The sequence below is a fragment of the Schistocerca gregaria genome, chromosome 1 (genome assembly GCF_023897955.1).
Source record: "Schistocerca gregaria isolate iqSchGreg1 chromosome 1, iqSchGreg1.2, whole genome shotgun sequence".
Taxonomy (NCBI): domain Eukaryota; kingdom Metazoa; phylum Arthropoda; class Insecta; order Orthoptera; family Acrididae; genus Schistocerca; species Schistocerca gregaria.
The window spans coordinates 33,561,071-33,581,430 of record NC_064920.1 but is presented as its reverse complement, the minus strand read 5'-3'; positions in this window follow the sequence as shown (position 1 = coordinate 33,581,430).

Genomic DNA, 20,360 nt, shown 5'->3' with positions numbered 1-20,360 from the left:
GTTGTATTCAATCCCGATGCAATTTCTGTGTTTCATTAACACACTCAAAGTCCACAGATTACAGAATGCCTTCAGATGTGCATCGGAAACTACTACTGGTCTTTCTAGGAACGATCAAAGCGTAGACTGTTTGAGACATTATTCCCATGAAGGAAAGTGCGCATGGTGACTGTTGTATTCAATCCCGAGGCAATTTCTGTGTTTCATCAACACTCAGATAGTCCACAGGTTACAGAATCCAACCAGACGTTCATCGGAAACTACTACTGGTCTTCCAGGGAATGATCAAAGCGTAGACTGTTTGAGACATTACTCCCATGGAGGAAAGTGCGCATGGTGACTGTTGTATTCAACCCCGATGCAATTTCTGAGTTTCATCAACACACTGATAGTCCACGGATTACAGAAAGCATCCAGATGTGCATCGGAAACTACTACTGGTCTTCCAGGGAACGATCAAAGCGTAAACTCTTTGAGACATTACTCCCATGGAGGAAAGTGTTCATGGTGACTGTTGCATTCAATCTCGATGCATTTTCTGTGATTCATCAACACTCTGATAGTCCACAGATTACAGAATGCCACCAAATGTGCATCAGAAACTACTACTGGTCTTCCAGGGAACGATCAAAGCATAGACTGTTTGAGACTTTACCCACATGGAAGAAAGTGCGCATGGTGACTGTTGTATTCAATCCCGATGCAATTTCTGAGTTTCATCAACACACTGATAGTCCACAGATTACAGAAAGAATCCAGATGTGCATCGGAAACTACTACTGGTCTTTCTAGGAACGATCAAAGCGTAGACTGTTTGAGACATTATTCCCATGAAGGAAAGTGCGCATGGTGACTGTTGTATTCAATCCCGAGGCAATTTCTGTGTTTCATCAACACTCAGATAGTCCACAGGTTACAGAATCCAACCAGACGTTCATCGGAAACTTCTACTGGTCTTCCAGGGAATGATCAAAGCGTAGACTGTTTGAGACATTACTCTCATGGAGGAAACTGCGCATGGAGACTGTTGTATTCAATCCCGATGCAATTTCTGTGTTTCATCAACACTCTGATAGTCCACAGATTACAGAAAGCATCCAGATGTGCATCGGAAACTACTACTGGTCTTCCAGGGAACGATCAAAGCGTAGACTGTATGAGACATTACTCCCTTGGAGGAAAGTGCGCATGGTGACTGTTGTATTCAATCAAGAAGCAATATCTGTGTTTCATCAACACTGTGATAGTCTACAGATTACATAATGCCACCAGATGTCCATCGGAAACTACTACTGGTTTTCCAGGGAACGATCAAAGCGTAGACTGTTTGAGACATTACTCACGTTGAGGAAAGTGCGCATGGTGACTGTTGTATTCAATCCCAATGCAATTTCTTAGTTTCATCAACACTCTGATACTCCACAGATTACAGAATGCCTCCAGATGTGCATCGGAAACTACTACTGGTCTTCCAGGAAACGATCAAAGCGTAGACTGTTAGAGAGATTACTCCCTTGGAGGAAAGTGCGCATGGTGGCTGTTGTATTCAATCCCGATGCAATTTCTGTGTTTCATCAACACTCTGATAGTCCACGGATTACAGAAACCATCCAGACGTGCATCTTAAACTACTACTGGTCTTCCAGGGAGCGATCAAAGCGTAAACTCTTTGAGACATTACTCCCATGGAGGAAAGTGTTCATGGTGACTGTTGCATTCAACCCGATGCATTTTCTGTGTTTCATCAAAACTCTGATAGTCCACAGATTACAGAGTGCCACGAGATGTGCGTCGGAAACTACTACTGGTCTTCCTGGGAACGATTAAAGCGTAAACTCTTTGAGACATTACTCCCATGGAGGAAAGTGTTCATGGTGACTGTTGCATTCAATCCCGATGCAATTTCTTAGTTTCATCAACACTCTGATACTCCACAGATTACAGAATGCCTCCTGATGTGCATCGGAAACTACTACTGGTCTTCCAGGGAACGATTAAAGCGTAAACTCTTTGAGACATTACTCCCATGGAGGAAAGTGCTCATGGAGACGGTTGTATTCAATCCCGATGCAATGTCAGTGTTTCATCAACACTCTGATAGTCCACAGATTTCAGAAAGCATCCTGATGTGCATCGGAAACTACTACTTGTCTTCCAGGAAACGATCAAAGCGTAGGCTGTTTGAGATATTACTCCCATGGAGGAAAGTGCGCATGGTGACTGTTGTATTCAATCCCGATGCAATATCTTTGCTTCATCAACACTCTGATAGTCTACAGATTACAGAATAACACCAGATGTGCATCGGAAACTACTACTGGTCTTCCATCGAACGATCAAAGCGTAAACTCTTTGAGACATTACTCCCATTGAGGGAAGTTCGCATGGTGACTGTTGTATTCAATCACGAGGCAATTTCTGTGTTTTATCAACACTCAGATAGTCCACAGATTACAGAATACAACCAGACGTTCATCGGAAACTACTACTGGTCTTCCAGGGAATGATCAAAGCGTAGACAGTTTGAGACATTACTCCCATGGAGGAAAGTGCGCATGGTGACTGTCGTATTCAATCCCGATGCAATTTCTTAGTTTCATCAACACTCTGATACTCCACAGATTACAGAATGCCTCCAGATGTGCATCGGAAACTACTACTGGTCTTCCAGGGAACGAATAAAGCGTAAACTCTTTGAGACAATACTCCCATGGAGGAAAGTGTTCATGGTGACTGTTGCATTCAATCCCGATGCATTTACTGTGTTTCATCAACACTCTGATAGTCCACAGATTACAGAATGCCACTAGATGTGCATCGGAAACTACTAATGGTCTTCCAGGGAACGATCAAATCATAGACAATTTCAGACATTACTCCCATGGAGGAGAGTGCGGATGGTGACTATTGTATTCAATCCCGATGCAATTTCTGTTTCATCAACACTCTGATAGTCCACAGATCACAGAATGCCACCAGATGTGCATCGGAAACTACTACTGGTCCTCCAAGGAACGATGAAAACGTAGCCTGTTTGGGACAATACTTTTATGGAGGAAAGTGCGCATGGTGACTGTTGTATTCAATCCCGATGCAACTTCTGTGTTTCACCAACACTCTGATAGTCCACAGATTACAGAATGCCTCCAGATGTGCATCGGAAAATACTACTGTTCTTCCATGGAACGATCAAAGCGTAGACTGTTTCAGACATTACTCCCATGGAGGAAACTGCTCATGGAGACGGTTGTATTCAATCCCGATGCAATTTATGTGTTTCATCAACACTCTGATAGTCCACAGATTACAGAAAGCATCCAGATGTGCATCGGAAACTACTACTTTTCTTCCATTGAACGATCAAAGCGTAGGCTGTTTGAGACATTACTCCCATGGAGGATAGTGGGCATGGTGACTGTTGTATTCAATCCCGATGCAATATCTTTGTTACATCAACACTCTGATAGTCTACAGATTACAGAATACGACCAGATGTGCATCGAAAACTACTACTGGTCTTCCAGTGAACGATCAAAGCGTAGACTGTTTGAGACATTACTCCCATGGAGGGAAGTGCACATGGTGACTGTTGTATTCAATCCCGATACAATTTCTGTGTTTCATTAACACTCTGATAGTCCACAGATTACAGAATGCCTTCAGATGTGCATCGGAAAGTACTACTGGTCTTCCTGGGAACGATCAAAGCGTAGACTGTTTGAGACTTTATTCCCATGAAGGAAAGTGCGCATGGTGACTGTTGTATTCAATCCCGAGGCAATTTCTGTGTTTCATCAACACTCAGATAGTCCACAGATTACAGAATGCCTCCAGATGTGCATCGGAAACTACTACTGGTCTTCCAGGGAACGATCAAAGCGTAGACTGTAAGAGACATTACTCCCTTGGAGGAAAGTGCGCATGGTGGCTGTTGTATTCTATCCCGATGCAATTTCTGAGATTCATCAACACTCTGATAGTCCACGGATTACAGAAACTATCCAGATGTGCATCTTCAACTACTACTGGTCTTCCAGGGAACGATTAAAGCGTAAACTCTTTGAGACATTACTCCCATGGAGGAAAGTGTTCATGGTGACTGTTGCATTCAATCCCGATGCATTTTCTGTGTTTCATCAACACTCTGATAGTCCACAGATTACAGAAAGCATCCAGATGTGCATCCGAAACTACTACTTGTCTTCCAGGGAAGGATCAAAGCGTAGGCTGTTTGAGACATTACTCCCATGGAGGAAAGTGCGCATGGTGACTGTTGTATTCAATCCCGATGCAATATCTTTGTTTCATCAACACTCTGATAGTCTACAGATTACAGAATACCACCAGATGTGCATCGGAAACTACTACTGGTCTTCCAGGGAACGATCAAAGCGTAGACTGTTTGAGACATTACTCTCATGGAGGAAACTGTGCATGGAGACTGTTGTATTCAATCCCGAGGCAATTTCTGTGTTTCATCAACACTCAGATAGTCCACAGTTTACAGAATCCAACCAGATGTGCATCGGAAACTACTACTGGTCTTCCAGGGAACGATCAAAGCGTAGACTGTTTGAGACATTACTCCCATGGAGGGAAGTGCGCATGGTGACTGTTGTATTCAATCCCGATGCAATTTCTTTGTTTCATCAACACACTGATAGTCCACAGATTACAGAAAGAAACCATATGTGCATCGGAAACTACTACTGGTCTTCCAGGGAACGATCACAGCGTAGATTGTTAGAGACATTACTCCCATGGAGGAAAGTGCGCATGGTGACTGTTGCATTCAATCCCGATGCAATTTCTGTGTTTCATCAACACGCTGATAGTCCACAGATTACAAAATGCCACCAGATGTGCATCGGAAACTACTACTGGTCTTCCAGGGAACGATCAAAGCGTAGACTGTTAGAGACATTACTTCCTTGGAGGAAAGTGCGCATGGTGACTGTTGTATTCAATCCTGATGCAATTTCTGTGTTTCATCAACACTGCGATAGTCTACAGATTACAGAATGCCAAGAGATGTCCATCGGGAACTACTACTGGTTTTCCAGGGAACGATCAAAGCGTAGACTGTTTGAGACATTACTCGCATGGAGGAAAGTGCTCATGGTGACTGTTGTATTCAATCCCGAAGCAATTTCTGTGTTTCATCTACACTCTGATAGTCCACGGACTACAGAAAGCATCCAGATGTGCATCGGAAACTACTACTGGTCTTCCAGGGAACGATCAAAGCGTAAACTCTTTGAGACATTACTCCCATGGAGGAAAGTGTTCATGGTGACTGTTGCATTCAATCTCGATGCATTTTCTGTGATTCATCAACACTCTGATAGTCCACAGATTACAGAATGCCACCAAATGTGCATCAGAAACTACTACTTGTCTTCCAGGAAACGATCAAAGCGTAGACTGTTAGAGACATTACTCCCTTAGAGGAAAGTGCGCATGGTGACTGTTGTATTCAATCCCGATGCAATTTCTGAGTTTCATCAACACACTGATAGTCCACAGATTACATAAAGATTCCAGATGTGCATCGGAAACTACTACTGGTCTTCCAGGGAACGATCAAAGCGTAGACTGTTAGAGACATTACTCCCACGGAGGAAAGTGAGCATGGTGACTGTTGTATTCCATTCCGATTCAATTTCAGTGTTTCATCAACACTCTGATAGTCCACAGATTACAGAATGACTTTAGATGTGCATCGGAAACTACTACTGGTCTTCCAGGGAACGATCAAAGCGTAGACTGTTAGAGACATTACTCCCTTGGAGGAAACTGCGCATGGTGACTGTTGTATTCAATCCCGAAGCAATTTCTGTGTTTCATCAACACTGTGAGGGTCTACAGATTACAGAATGCCACCAGATGTCCATCGGAAACTACTACTGGTTTTCCAGGGAACGATCAAAGCGTAGACTGTTTGAGACATTTCTCACGTTGAGGAAAGTGCGCGTGGTGACTGTTGTATTCAATCCCAATGCAATTTCAGAGTTTCATCAACACTCTGATACTCCACAGATTACAGAATGCCTCCAGATGTGCATCGGAAACTACTACTGGTCTTCCAGGGAACGATCAAAGCGTAGACTGTAAGAGACATTACTCCCTTGGAGGAAAGTGCGCATGGTGGCTGTTGTATTCTATCCCGATGCAATTTCTGAGATTCATCAACACTCTGATAGTCCACGGATTACAGAAACTATCCAGATGTGCATCTTAAACTACTACTGGTCTTCCAGGGAACGATTAAAGCGTAAACTCTTTGAGACATTACTCCCATGGAGGAAAGTGTTCATGGTGACTGTTGCATTCAATCCCGATGCATTTTCTGTGTTTCATCAACACTCTGATAGTCCACAGATTACAGAAAGCATCCAGATGTGCATCGGAAACTACTACTTGTCTTCCAGGGAAGGATCAAAGCGTAGGCTGTTTGAGACATTACTCTCATGGAGGAAACTGTGCATGGAGACTGTTGTATTCAATCCCGATGCAATATCTTTGTTTCATCAATACTCTGATAGTCTACAGATTACAGAATACCACCAGATGTGCATCGGAAACTACTACTGGTCTTCCAGTTAACGATCAAAGCGTAGACTGTTTGAGACATTACTCTCATGGAGGAAACTGTGCATGGAGACTGTTGTATTCAATCCCGATGCAATTTCTGTGTTTCATCAACACTCTGATAGTCCACAGATTACAGAAAGCATCCAGATGTGCATCGGAAACTACTACTGGTCTTCCAGTGAACGATCAAAGCGTAGACTGTTTGAGACATTACTCCCATGGAGGGAAGTGCGCATGGTGACTGTTGTATTCAATCCCGATGCAATTTCTGTGTTTCATTAACACTCTGATAGTCCACAGATTACAGAATGCCTTCAGATGTGCATCGGAAACTACTACTGGTCTTCCTGGGAACGATCAAAGCGTAGACTGTTTGAGACATTATTCCCATGAAGGAAAGTGCGCATGGTGACTGTTGTATTCAATCCCGAGGCAATTTCTGTATTTCATCAACACTCAGATAGTCCACAGATTACAGAATCCAACCAGACGTTCATCTGAAACTACTACTGATCTTCCAGGGAATGATCAAAGCGTAGACTGTTTGAGACATTACTCCCATGGAGGAAAGTGCGCATGGTGACTGTTGTATTCAATCCCGATGCAATTTCTGTGTTTCATCAACACTCTGATAGTCCACAGATTACAGAATGCCACCAGATGTGCATCGGAAACTACTACTGGTCTTCCAGGGAACGATCAAAGCGTAGACTGTTAGAGACATTACTTCCTTTGAGGAAAGTGCGCATGGTGACTGTTGTATTCAATCCTGATGCAATTTCTGTGTTTCATCAACACTGCGATAGTCTACAGATTACAGAATGCCACCAGATGTCCATCGGGAACTACTACTGGTTTTCCAGGGAACGATCACAGCGTAGACTGTTTGAGACATTACTCACGAGGAGGAAAGTGCGCATGGTGACTGTTGTATTCAATCCCGATGCAATTTCTTAGTTTCATCAACACTCTGATACTCCACAGATTACAGAATGCCTCCAGATGTGCATCGGAAACTACTACTGGTCTTCCAGGGAACGATCAAAGCGTAGACTGTTTGAGACATTACTCGCATGGAGGAAAGTGCGCATGGTGACTGTTGCATTCAATCCCGATGCATTTTCTGTGTTTCATCAACACTCTGATAGTCAACAGATTACAGAATGCCTCCAGATGTGCACCGGAAACTACTACTGGTCTTCCAGGGAACGTTCAAAGCGTAGACTGTTAGAGACATTACTTCCTTGGAGGAAAGTGCGCATGGTGACTGTTGTATTCAATCCTGATGCAATTTCTGTGTTTCATCAACACTGCGATAGTCTACAGATTACAGAATGCCACCAGATGTCCATCGGGAACTACTACTGGTTTTCCAGGGAACGATCAAAGCGTAGACTGTTTGAGACATTACTCGCATGGAGGAAAGTGCTCATGGTGACTGTTGTATTCAATCCCGAAGCAATTTCTGTGTTTCATCTACACTCTGATAGTCCACGGACTACAGAAAGCATCCAGATGTGCATCGGAAACTACTACTGGTCTTCCAGGGAACGATCAAAGCGTAAACTCTTTGAGACATTACTCCCATGGAGGAAAGTGTTCATGGTGACTGTTGCATTCAATCTCGATGCATTTTCTGTGATTCATCAACACTCTGATAGTCCACAGATTACAGAATGCCACCAAATGTGCATCAGAAACTACTACCTGTCTTCCAGGAAACGATCAAAGCGTAGACTGTTAGAGACATTACTCCCTTAGAGGAAAGTGCGCATGGTGACTGTTGTATTCAATCCCGATGCAATTTCTGTGTTTCATCTACACTCTGATAGTCCACGGACTACAGAAAGCATCCAGATGTGCATCGGAAACTACTACTGGTCTTCCAGGGAACGATCAAAGCGTAGACTGTTAGAGACATTACTCCCATGGAGGAAAGTGAGCATGGTGACTGTTGTATTCCATTCCGATTCAATTTCAGTGTTTCATCAACACTCTGATAGTCCACAGATTACAGAATGACTTTAGATGTGCATCGGAAACTACTACTGGTCTTCCAGGGAACGATCAAAGCGTAGACTGTTAGAGACATTACTCCCTTGGAGGAAACTGCGCATGGTGACTGTTGTATTCAATCCCGAAGCAATTTCTGTGTTTCATCAACACTGTGAGGGTCTACAGATTACAGAATGCCACCAGATGTCCATCGGAAACTACTACTGGTTTTCCAGGGAACGATCAAAGCGTAGACTGTTTGAGACATTTCTCACGTTGAGGAAAGTGCGCATGGTGACTGTTGTATTCAATCCCAATGCAATTTCATAGTTTCATCAACACTCTGATACTCCACAGATTACAGAATGCCTCCAGATGTGCATCGGAAACTACTACTGGTCTTCCAGGGAACGATCAAAGCGTAGACTGTAAGAGACATTACTCCCTTGGAGGATAGTGCGCATGGTGGCTGTTGTATTCTATCCCAATGCAATTTCTGAGATTCATCAACACTCTGATAGTCCACGGATTACAGAAACTATCCAGATGTGCATCTTAAACTACTACTGGTCTTCCAGGGAACGATTAAAGCGTAACTCTTTGAGACATTACTCCCATGGAGGAAAGTGTTCATGGTGACTGTTGCATTCAATCCCGATGCATTTTCTGTGTTTCATCAACACTCTGATAGTCCACAGATTACAGAAAGCATCCAGATGTGCATCGGAAACTACTACTTGTCTTCCAGGGAAGGATCAAAGCGTAGGCTGTTTGAGACATTACTCCCATGGAGGAAAGTGCGCATGGTGACTGTTGTATTCAATCCCGATGCAATATCTTTGTTTCATCAATACTCTGATAGTCTACAGATTACAGAATACCACCAGATGTGCATCGGAAACTACTACTGGTCTTCCAGGGAACGATCAAAGCGTAGACTGTTTGAGACATTACTCTCATGGAGGAAACTGTGCATGGAGACTGTTGTATTCAATCCCGATGCAATTTCTGTGTTTCATCAACACTCTGATAGTCCACAGATTACAGAAAGCATCCAGATGTGCATCGGAAACTACTACTGGTCTTCCAGTGAACGATCAAAGCGTAGACTGTTTGAGACATTACTCCCATGGAGGGAAGTGCGCATGGTGACTGTTGTATTCAATCCCGATGCAATTTCTGTGTTTCATTAACACTCTGATAGTCCACAGATTACAGAATGCCTTCAGATGTGCATCGGAAACTACTACTGGTCTTCCTGGGAACGATCAAAGCGTAGACTGTTTGAGACATTATTCCCATGAAGGAAAGTGCGCATGGTGACTGTTGTATTCAATCCCGAGGCAATTTCTGTATTTCATCAACACTCAGATAGTCCACAGATTACAGAATCCAACCAGACGTTCATCTGAAACTACTACTGATCTTCCAGGGAATGATCAAAGCGTAGACTGTTTGAGACATTACTCCCATGGAGGAAAGTGCGCATGGTGACTGTTGTATTCAATCCCGATGCAATTTCTGTGTTTCATCAACACTCTGATAGTCCACAGATTACAGAATGCCACCAGATGTGCATCGGAAACTACTACTGGTCTTCCAGGGAACGATCAAAGCGTAGACTGTTTGAGACATTACTCTCATGGAGGAAACTGTGCATGGAGACTGTTGTATTCAATCCCGATGCAATTTCTGTGTTTCATCAACACTCTGATAGTCCACAGATTACAGAAAGCATCCAGATGTGCATCGGAAACTACTACTGGTCTTCCAGGGAATGATCAAAGCGTAGACTGTTTGAGACATTACTCCCATGGAGGAAAGTGCGCATGGTGACTGTTGTATTCAATCCCGATGCAATTTCTGTGTTTCATCAACACTCTGATAGTCCACAGATTACAGAATGCCACCAGATGTGCATCGGAAACTACTACTGGTCTTCCAGGGAACGATCAAAGCGTAGACTGTTAGAGACATTATTTCCTTTGAGGAAAGTGCGCATGGTGACTGTTGTATTCAATCCTGATGCAATTTCTGTGTTTCATCAACACTGCGATAGTCTACAGATTACAGAATGCCACCAGATGTCCATCGGGAACTACTACTGGTTTTCCAGGGAACGATCACAGCGTAGACTTTTTGAGACATTACTCACGAGGAGGAAAGTGCGCATGGTGAATGTTGTATTCAATCCCGATGCAATTTCTTAGTTTCATCAACACTCTGATACTCCACAGATTACAGAATGCCTCCAGATGTGCATCGGAAACTACTACTGGTCTTCCAGCGAACGATCAAAGCGTAGACTGTTTGAGACATTACTCGCATGGAACAAAGTGCGCATGGTGACTGTTGTATTCAATCCCGATGCAATTTCTGTGTTTCATCTACACTCTGATAGTCCACGGATTACAGAAAGCATCCAGATGTGCATCGGAAACTACTACTGGTCTTCCAGGGAACGATCAAAGCGTAAACTCCTTGAGACATTACTCGCATGGAGGAAAGTGCGCATGGTGACTGTTGTATTCAATCCCGATGCAATATCTGTGTTTCATCAACACACTGATAGTCCACAGATTACAGAATGCCACCAGATGTGCATCGGAAACTACTACTGGTCTTCCAGGGAACGATCAAAGCGTAGACTGTTAGAGACATTACTCCCTTGGAGGAAAGTGCGCATGGTGACTGTTGTATTCAATCACGAAGCAATTTCTGTGTTTCATTAACACTGTGATAGTCTACAGATTACAGAATGCCACCAGATGGCCATCGGAAACTACTACTGGTTTTCCACTGAACGATCAAAGCGTAGACTGTTTGAGACATTACTCACGTTGAGGTAAGTGCGCATGGTGACTGTTGTATTCAATCCCGATGCAATTTCTTAGTTTCATCAACACTCTGATACTCCACAGATTACAGAATGCCTCCAGATGTCCATCGGGAACTACTACTGGTTTTCCAGGGAACGATCACAGCGTAGACTGTTTGAGACATTACTCACGAGGAGGAAAGTGCGCATGGTGACTGTTGTATTCAATCCCGATGCAATTTCTTAGTTTCATCAACACTCTGATACTCCACAGATTACAGAATGCCTCCAGATGTGCATCGGAAACTACTACTGGTCTTCCAGGGAACGATCAAAGCGTAGACTGTTTGAGACATTACTCGCATGGAGGAAAGTGCGCATGGTGACTGTTGCATTCAATCCCGATGCATTTTCTGTGTTTCATCAACACTCTGATAGTCAACAGATTACAGAATGCCTCCAGATGTGCACCGGAAACTACTACTGGTCTTCCAGGGAACGTTCAAAGCGTAGACTGTTAGAGACATTACTTCCTTGGAGGAAAGTGCGCATGGTGACTGTTGTATTCAATCCTGATGCAATTTCTGTGTTTCATCAACACTGCGATAATCTACAGATTACAGAATGCCACCAGATGTCCATCGGGAACTACTACTGGTTTTCCAGGGAACGATCAAAGCGTAGACTGTTTGAGACATTACTCGCATGGAGGAAAGTGCTCATGGTGACTGTTGTATTCAATCCCGAAGCAATTTCTGTGTTTCATCTACACTCTGATAGTCCACGGACTACAGAAAGCATCCAGATGTGCATCGGAAACTACTACTGGTCTTCCAGGGAACGATCAAAGCGTAAACTCTTTGAGACATTACTCCCATGGAGGAAAGTGTTCATGGTGACTGTTGCATTCAATCTCGATGCATTTTCTGTGATTCATCAACACTCTGATAGTCCACAGATTACAGAATGCCACCAAATGTGCATCAGAAACTACTACCTGTCTTCCAGGAAACGATCAAAGCGTAGACTGTTAGAGACATTACTCCCTTAGAGGAAAGTGCGCATGGTGACTGTTGTATTCAATCCCGATGCAATTTCTGAGTTTCATCAACACACTGATAGTCCACAGATTACATAAAGAATCCAGATGTCCATCGGAAACTACTACTGGTCTTCCAGGGAACGATCAAAGCGTAGACTGTTAGAGACATTACTCCCATGGAGGAAAGTGAGCATGGTGACTGTTGTATTCCATTCCGATTCAATTTCAGTGTTTCATCAACACTCTGATAGTCCACAGATTACAGAATGACTTTAGATGTGCATCGGAAACTACTACTGGTCTTCCAGGGAACGATCAAAGCGTAGACTGTTAGAGACATTACTCCCTTGGAGGAAACTGCGCATGGTGACTGTTGTATTCAATCCCGAAGCAATTTCTGTGTTTCATCAACACTGTGAGGGTCTACAGATTACAGAATGCCACCAGATGTCCATCGGAAACTACTACTGGTTTTCCAGGGAACGATCAAAGCGTAGACTGTTTGAGACATTTCTCACGTTGAGGAAAGTGCGCATGGTGACTGTTGTATTCAATCCCAATGCAATTTCATAGTTTCATCAACACTCTGATACTCCACAGATTACAGAATGCCTCCAGATGTGCATCGGAAACTACTACCCGTATTCCAGGGAACGATCAAAGCGTAGACTGTTAGAGACATTACTCCCTTGGAGGAAAGTGCGCATGGTGGCTGTTGTATTCTATCCCGATGCAATTTCTGAGTTTCATCAACACTCTGATAGTCCACGGATTACAGAAACCATCCAGATGTGCATCTTAAACTACTACTGGTCTTCCAGGGAACGATCACAGCGTAGACTGTTTGAGACATTACTCACGTGGAGGAAAGTGCGCATGGTGACTGTTGCATTCAATCCCGATGCATTTTCTGTGTTTCATCAACACTCTGATAGTCCACAGATTACAGAATGCCACGAGATGTGCATCGGAAACTACTAATGGTCTACCAGGGAACGATCAAAGCATAGACAATTTCAGACATTACTCCCATGGAGGAGAGTGCGGATGGTGACTATTGTATTCAATCCCGATGCGATTTCTGTTTCATCAACACTCTGATAGTCCACAGATCACAGAATGCCACCAGATGTGCATCGGAAACTACTACTGGTCCTCCAGGGAACGATCAAAACGTAGACTGTTTGAGACATTACTTTTATGGAGGAAAGTGCGCATGGTGACTGTTGTATTCAATCCCGATGCAACTTCTGTGTTTCACCAACACTCTGATAGTCCACAGATTACAGAATGCCTCCAGATGTGAATCGGAAACTACTACTGTTCTTCCATGGAACGATCAAAGCGTAGACTGTTTCAGACATTACTCCCATGGAGGAAACTGCTCATGGAGACGCTTGTATTCAATCCCGATGCAATTTCTGTGTTTCATCAACACTCTGATAGTCCACAGATTACAGAAAGCATCCAGATGTGCATCGGAAACTACTACTTGTCTTCCATTGAACGATCAAATCGTAGGCTGTTTGAGACATTACTCCCATGGAGGAAAGTGGGCATGGTGACTGTTGTATTCAATCCCGATGCATTATCTTTGTTTCATCAACACTCTGATAGTCTACAGATTACAGAATACCACCAGATGTGCATCGAAAACTACTACTGGTCCTCCAGGGAACGATCAAAGCGTAGACTGTTTGAGACATTACTCTCATGGAGGAAACTGCGCATGGAGACTGTTGTATTCAATCCCGATGCAATTTCTGTGTTTCATCAACACTCTGATAGTCCACAGTTTGAAGAAAGCATCCAGATGTGCATCGGAAACTACTACTGGTCTTCCAGTGAGCGATCAAAGCGTAGACTGTTTGAGACATTACTCCCATGGAGGGAAGTGCGCATGGTGACTGTTGTATTCAATCCCGATGCAATTTCTGTGTTTCATTAACACTCTGATAGTCCACAGATTACAGAATGCCTTCAGATGTGCATCGGAAACTACTACTGGTCTTCCTGGGAACGATCAAAGCGTAGACTGTTTGAGACACTATTCCCATGAAGGAAAGTGAGCATGGTGACTGTTGTATTCAATCCCGAGGCAATTTCTGTGTTTCATCAACACTCAGATAGTCCACAGTTTACAGAATCCAACCAGACGTTCATCGGAAAGTACTACTGGTCTTCCAGGGAATGATCAAAGCGTAGACTGTTTGAGACATTACTCCCATGGAGGAAAGTGCGCATGGTGACTGTAGTATTCAATCCCAATGCAATTTCTTTGTTTCATCAACACACTGATAGTCCACAGATTACAGAAAGAATCCATATGTTCATCGGAAACTACTACTGGTCTTCCAGGGAACGATCACAGCGTAGACTGTTAGAGACATTACTCCCATGGAGGAAAGTGCGCATGGTGACTGTTGCATTCAATCCCGATGCAATTTCTGTGTTTCATCAACACTCTGATAGTCCACAGATTACAAAATGCCACCAGATGTGCATCGGAAACTACTACTGGTCTTCCAGGGAACGATCAAAGCGTAGACTGTTAGAGACATTACTCCCTTGGAGGAAAGTGCGCATGGTGACTGTTGTATTCAATCCCGATGCAATTTCTTAGTTTCATCAACACTCTGATACTCCACAGATTACAGAATGCCTCCAGACGTGCATCGGAAACTACTACTGGTCTTCCAGGGAACGACCAAAGTGTAGACTGTTTGAGACATTACTCGTATGGAGGCAAGTGCTCATGGTGACTGTTGTATTCAATCCCGATGCAATTTCTGTGTTTCATCTACACTCTGATAGTCCACGGACTACAGAAAGCATCCAGATGTGCATCGGAAACTACTACTGGTCTTCCAGGGAACGATCAAAGCGTTAACTCTTTGAGACATTACTCCCATGGAGGAAAGTGTTCATGGTGACTGTTGCATTCAATCTCGATGCATTTTCTGTGATTCATCAACACTCTGACAGTCCACAGATTACAGAATGCCACCAAATGTGCATCAGAAACTACTACTGGTCTTCCAGGAAACGATCAAAGCGTAGACTGTTAGAGACATTACTCTCTTAGAGGAAAGTGCGCATGGTGACTGTTGTATTCAATCCCGATGCAATTTCTGAGTTTCATCAACACACTGATAGTCCACAGATTACATAAAGAATCCAGATGTGCATCGGAAACTACTACTGGTCTTCCAGGGAACGATCAAAGCGTAGACTGTTAGAGACATTACTCCCATGGAGGAAAGTGCGCATGGTGACTGTTGTATTCCATTCCGATTCAATTTCAGTGTTTCATCAACACTCTGATAGTCCACAGATTACAGAATGACTTCAGATGTGCATCGGAAACTACTACTGGTCTTCCAGGGAACGATCAAAGCGTAGACTGTTAGAGACATTACTCCCTTGGAGGAAAGTGCGCATGGTGACAGTTGTATTCAATCCCGAAGCAATTTCTGTGTTTCATCAACACTGTGAGAGTCTACAGATTACAGAATGCCACCAGATGTCCATCGGAAACTACTACTGGTTTTCCAGGGAACGATCAAAGCGTAGACTGTTTGAGACATTACTCACGTTGAGGAAAGTGCGCATGGTGACTGTTGTATTCAATCCCAATGCAATTTCATAGTTTCATCAACACTCTGATACTCCACAGATTACAGAATGCCTCCAGATGTGCATCGGAAACTACTACTGGTCTTCCAGGGAACGATCAAAGCGTAGACTGTTAGAGACATTACTCCCTTGGAGGAAAGTGCGCATGGTGGCTGTTGTATTCTATCCCGATGCAATTTCTGAGTTTCAGCAACACTCTGATAGTCCACGGATTACAGAAACCATCCAGATGTGCATCTTAAACTACTACTGGTCTTCCAGGGAACGATTAAAGCGTAAACTCTTTGAGACATTACTCCCATGGAGGAAAGTGTTCATGGTGACTGTTGCATTCAATCCCGATGCATTTTCTGTGTTTCATCAACACTCTGATAGTCCACAGATTACAGAATGCCACCAGATGTGCATCGGAAACTACTAATGGTCTTCCAGGGAACGACCAAAGCATAGACTATTTCAGAAATTACTCCCATGGAGGAAAGTGCGGATGGTGACTATTGTATTCAATCCCGATGCAATTTCTGTTTCATCAACACTCTGATAGTCCACAGATCACAGAATGCCACCAGATGTGCATCGGAAACTACTACTGGTCTTCCAGGGAACGATCAAAGCGTAGACTGTTTGAGACATTACTCCCATGGAGGGAAGTGCGCATGGTGACTGTTGTATTCAATCCCGATGCAATTTCTGTGTTTCATTAACACTCTGATAGTCCACAGATTACAGAACGAATTCAGATGTGCATCGGAAACTACTACTGGTCTTCCTGGGAACGATCAAAGCGTAGACTGTTTGAGACATTACTCACGTGGAGGAAAGTGCGCATGGTGACTGTTGCATTCAATCCCGAGGCAATTTCTGTATTTCATCAACACTCAGATAGTCCACAGATTACAGAATCCAACCAGACGTTCATCTGAAACTACTACTGGTCTTCCAGGGAATGATCAAAGCGTAGACTCTTTGAGACATTACTCCCATGGAGGAAAGTGTGCATGGTGACTGTTGTATTCAATCCCGATGCAATTTCTGTGTTTCATCAACACACTGATAGCCCACAGATTACAGAAAGAAAACAGATGTGCATCGGAAACTACTACTGGTCTTCCAGGGAACGATCAAAGCGTAGACTGTTAGAGACATTACTCCCATCTCGGAAAGTGCGCATGGTGACTGTTGTATTCAATCCCGATGCAATTTCTGTGTTTCATCAACACTCTGATAGTCCACAGATTACAGAATGCCACCAGATGTGCATCGGAAACTACTACTGGTCTTCCAGGGAACGATCAAAGCGTAGACTGTTAGAGACATTACTTCCTTTGAGGAAAGTGCGCATGGTGACTGTTGTATTCAATCCCGATGCAATTTCTTGGTTTCATCAACACTCTGATACTCCACAGATTACAGAATGCCTCCAGATGTGCATCGGAAACTACTACTGGTCTTCCAGGGAACGATCAAAGCGTAGACTGTTTGAGACATTACTCACGTGGAGGAAAGTGCGCATGGTGACTCTTGTATTCAATCCCGATGCAATTTCTGTGTTTCATCTACACTCTGATAGTCCACGGATTACAGAAAGCATCCAGATGTGCATCGGAAACTACTACTGGTCTTCCAGGGAACGATCAAAGCGTAAACTCCTTGAGACATTACTCCCATGGAGGAAAGTGTTCATGGTGACTGTTGCATTCAATCTCGATGCATTTTCTGTGATTCATCAACACTCTGATAGTCCACAGATTACAGAATGCCACCAAATGTGCATCAGAAACTACTACTGGTCTTCCAGGGAACGATCAAAGCGTAGACTGTTTGAGACATTACTCCCATGGAAGAAAGTGCGCATGGTGACTGTTGTATTCAATCCCGATGCAACTTCTGAGTTTCATCAACACACTGATAGTCCACAGATTACAGAAAGAATCCAGATGTGCATCGGAAACTACTACTGGTCTTCCAGGGAACGATCAAAGCGTAGACTGTTAGAGACATTACTCATATTGAGGAAAGTGCGCATGGTGACTGTTGTATTCAATCCCGATGCAATTTCTGACTTTCATCAACACACTGATAGTCCACAGATTACAGAATGCCACCAGATGTGCATCGAAAACTACTACTGGTCTTCCAGGGAACGATCAAAGCGTAGACTGTTAGAGACATTACTCCCTTGGAGGAAAGTGCGCATGGTGACTGTTGTATTCAATCCCGAAGCAATTTCTGTGTTTCATCAACACTGTGATAGTCTACAGATTACAGAATGCCACCAGATGTCCATCGGAAACTACTACTGGTTTTCCACTGAACGATCAAAGCGTAGACTGTTTGAGACATTACTCACGTTGAGGAAAGTGCGCATGGTGACTGTTGTATTCAATCCCGATGCAATTTCTTAGTTTCATCAACACTCTGATACTCCACAGATTACAGAATGCCTCCAGATGTGCATCGGAAACTACTACTGGTCTTCCAGGGAACGATCAAAGCGTAGACTGTTAGAGACATTACTCTCATGGAGGAAAGTGCGCATGGTGGCTGTTGCATTCAATCCCGATGCAATTTCTTAGTTTCATCAACACTCTGATACTCCACAGATTACAGAATGCCTCCAGATGTGCATCGGAAACTACTACTGGTCTTCCAGGGAGCGATTAAAGCGTAAACTCTTTGAGACATTACTCCCATGGAGGAAAGTGTTCATGGTGACTGTTGCATTCAATCCCGATGCATTTTCTGTGTTTCATCAACACTCTGATAGTCCACAGATTACAGAATGCCACGAGATGTCCATCGGAAACTACTACTGGTCTTCCTGGGAACGATCCAAGCGTAGACTGTTTCAGACATTACTCCAATGGAAGAAAGTGCGCATGGTGACTGTTGTATTCAATCCCGATGCAATTTCTTAGTTTCATCAACACTCTGATACTCCACAGATTACAGAATGCCTCCAGATGTGCATCGGAAACTACTACTGGTCTTCCAGGGAACGATTAAAGCGTAAACTCTTTGAGACATTACTCCCATGGAGGAAAGTGTTCATGGTGACTGTTGCATTCAATAACGATGCATTTTCTGTGTTTCATCAACACTCTGATAGTCCACAGATTACAGAATGCCACCAGATGTGCATCAGAAACTACTACTGGTCTTCCAGGGAACGATCAAAGCATAGACTGTTTCAGACATTACTCCCAAGGAGGTAACTGCTCATGGAGACGGTGGTATTCAATCCCGATGCAATTTCTGTGTTTCATCAACACTCTGATAGTCCACAGATTACAGAAAGCATCCAGATGTGCATCGGAAACTACTACTTGTCTTCCAGGGAACGATCAAAGCGTAGGCTGTCTGAGACATTACTCCCATGGAGGAAAGTGCGCATGGTGACTGTTGTATTCAATCCCGATGCAATATCTTTGTTTCATCAACACTGTGAGAGTCTACAGATTACAGAATGCCACCAGATGTGCATCGGAAACTACTACTGGTCTTCCAGGGAACGATCAAAGCGTAGACTGTTTGAGACATTACTCTCATGGAGGAAAGTGCGCATGGAGACTGTTGTATTCAATCCCGATGCAATTTCTGTGTTTCATCAACACTCTGATAGTCCACAGATTACAGAATGCCACCAGATGTGCATCGGAAACTACTACTGGTCTTCCAGGGAACGATCAAAGCGTAGACTGTTAGAGACATTACTCCCTTGGAGGAATTGCGCATGGTGACTGTTGTATTCAATCCCGATGCAATTTCTGTTGTTTCATCAACACTCTGATAGTCCACGGATTACAGAAAGCATCCAGATGTGCATCGGAAACTACTACTGGTCTTCCAGGGAACGATCAAAACGTAGACTGTTTGAGACATTAGTTTTATGGAGGAAAGTGCGCATGGTGACTGTTGTATTCAATCCCGATGCAATTTCTTAGTTTCACCAACACTCTGATAGTCCACAGATTACAGAATGCCTCCAGATGTGCATCGGAAACTACTACTGGTCTTCCAGGGAACGATCAAAGCGTAGACTGTTTCAGACATTACTCCCATGGAGGAAACTGCTCATGGAGACGGTTGTATTCAATCCCGATGCAATTTCTGTGTTTCATCAACACTCTGATAGTCCACAGATTGCAGAAAGCATCCAGATGTGCATCGGAAACTACTACTTGTCTTCCAGGGAACGATCAAAGCGTAGGCTGTTTGAGACATTACTCCCATGGAGGAAAGTGCGCATGGTGACTGTTGTATTCAATCCCGATG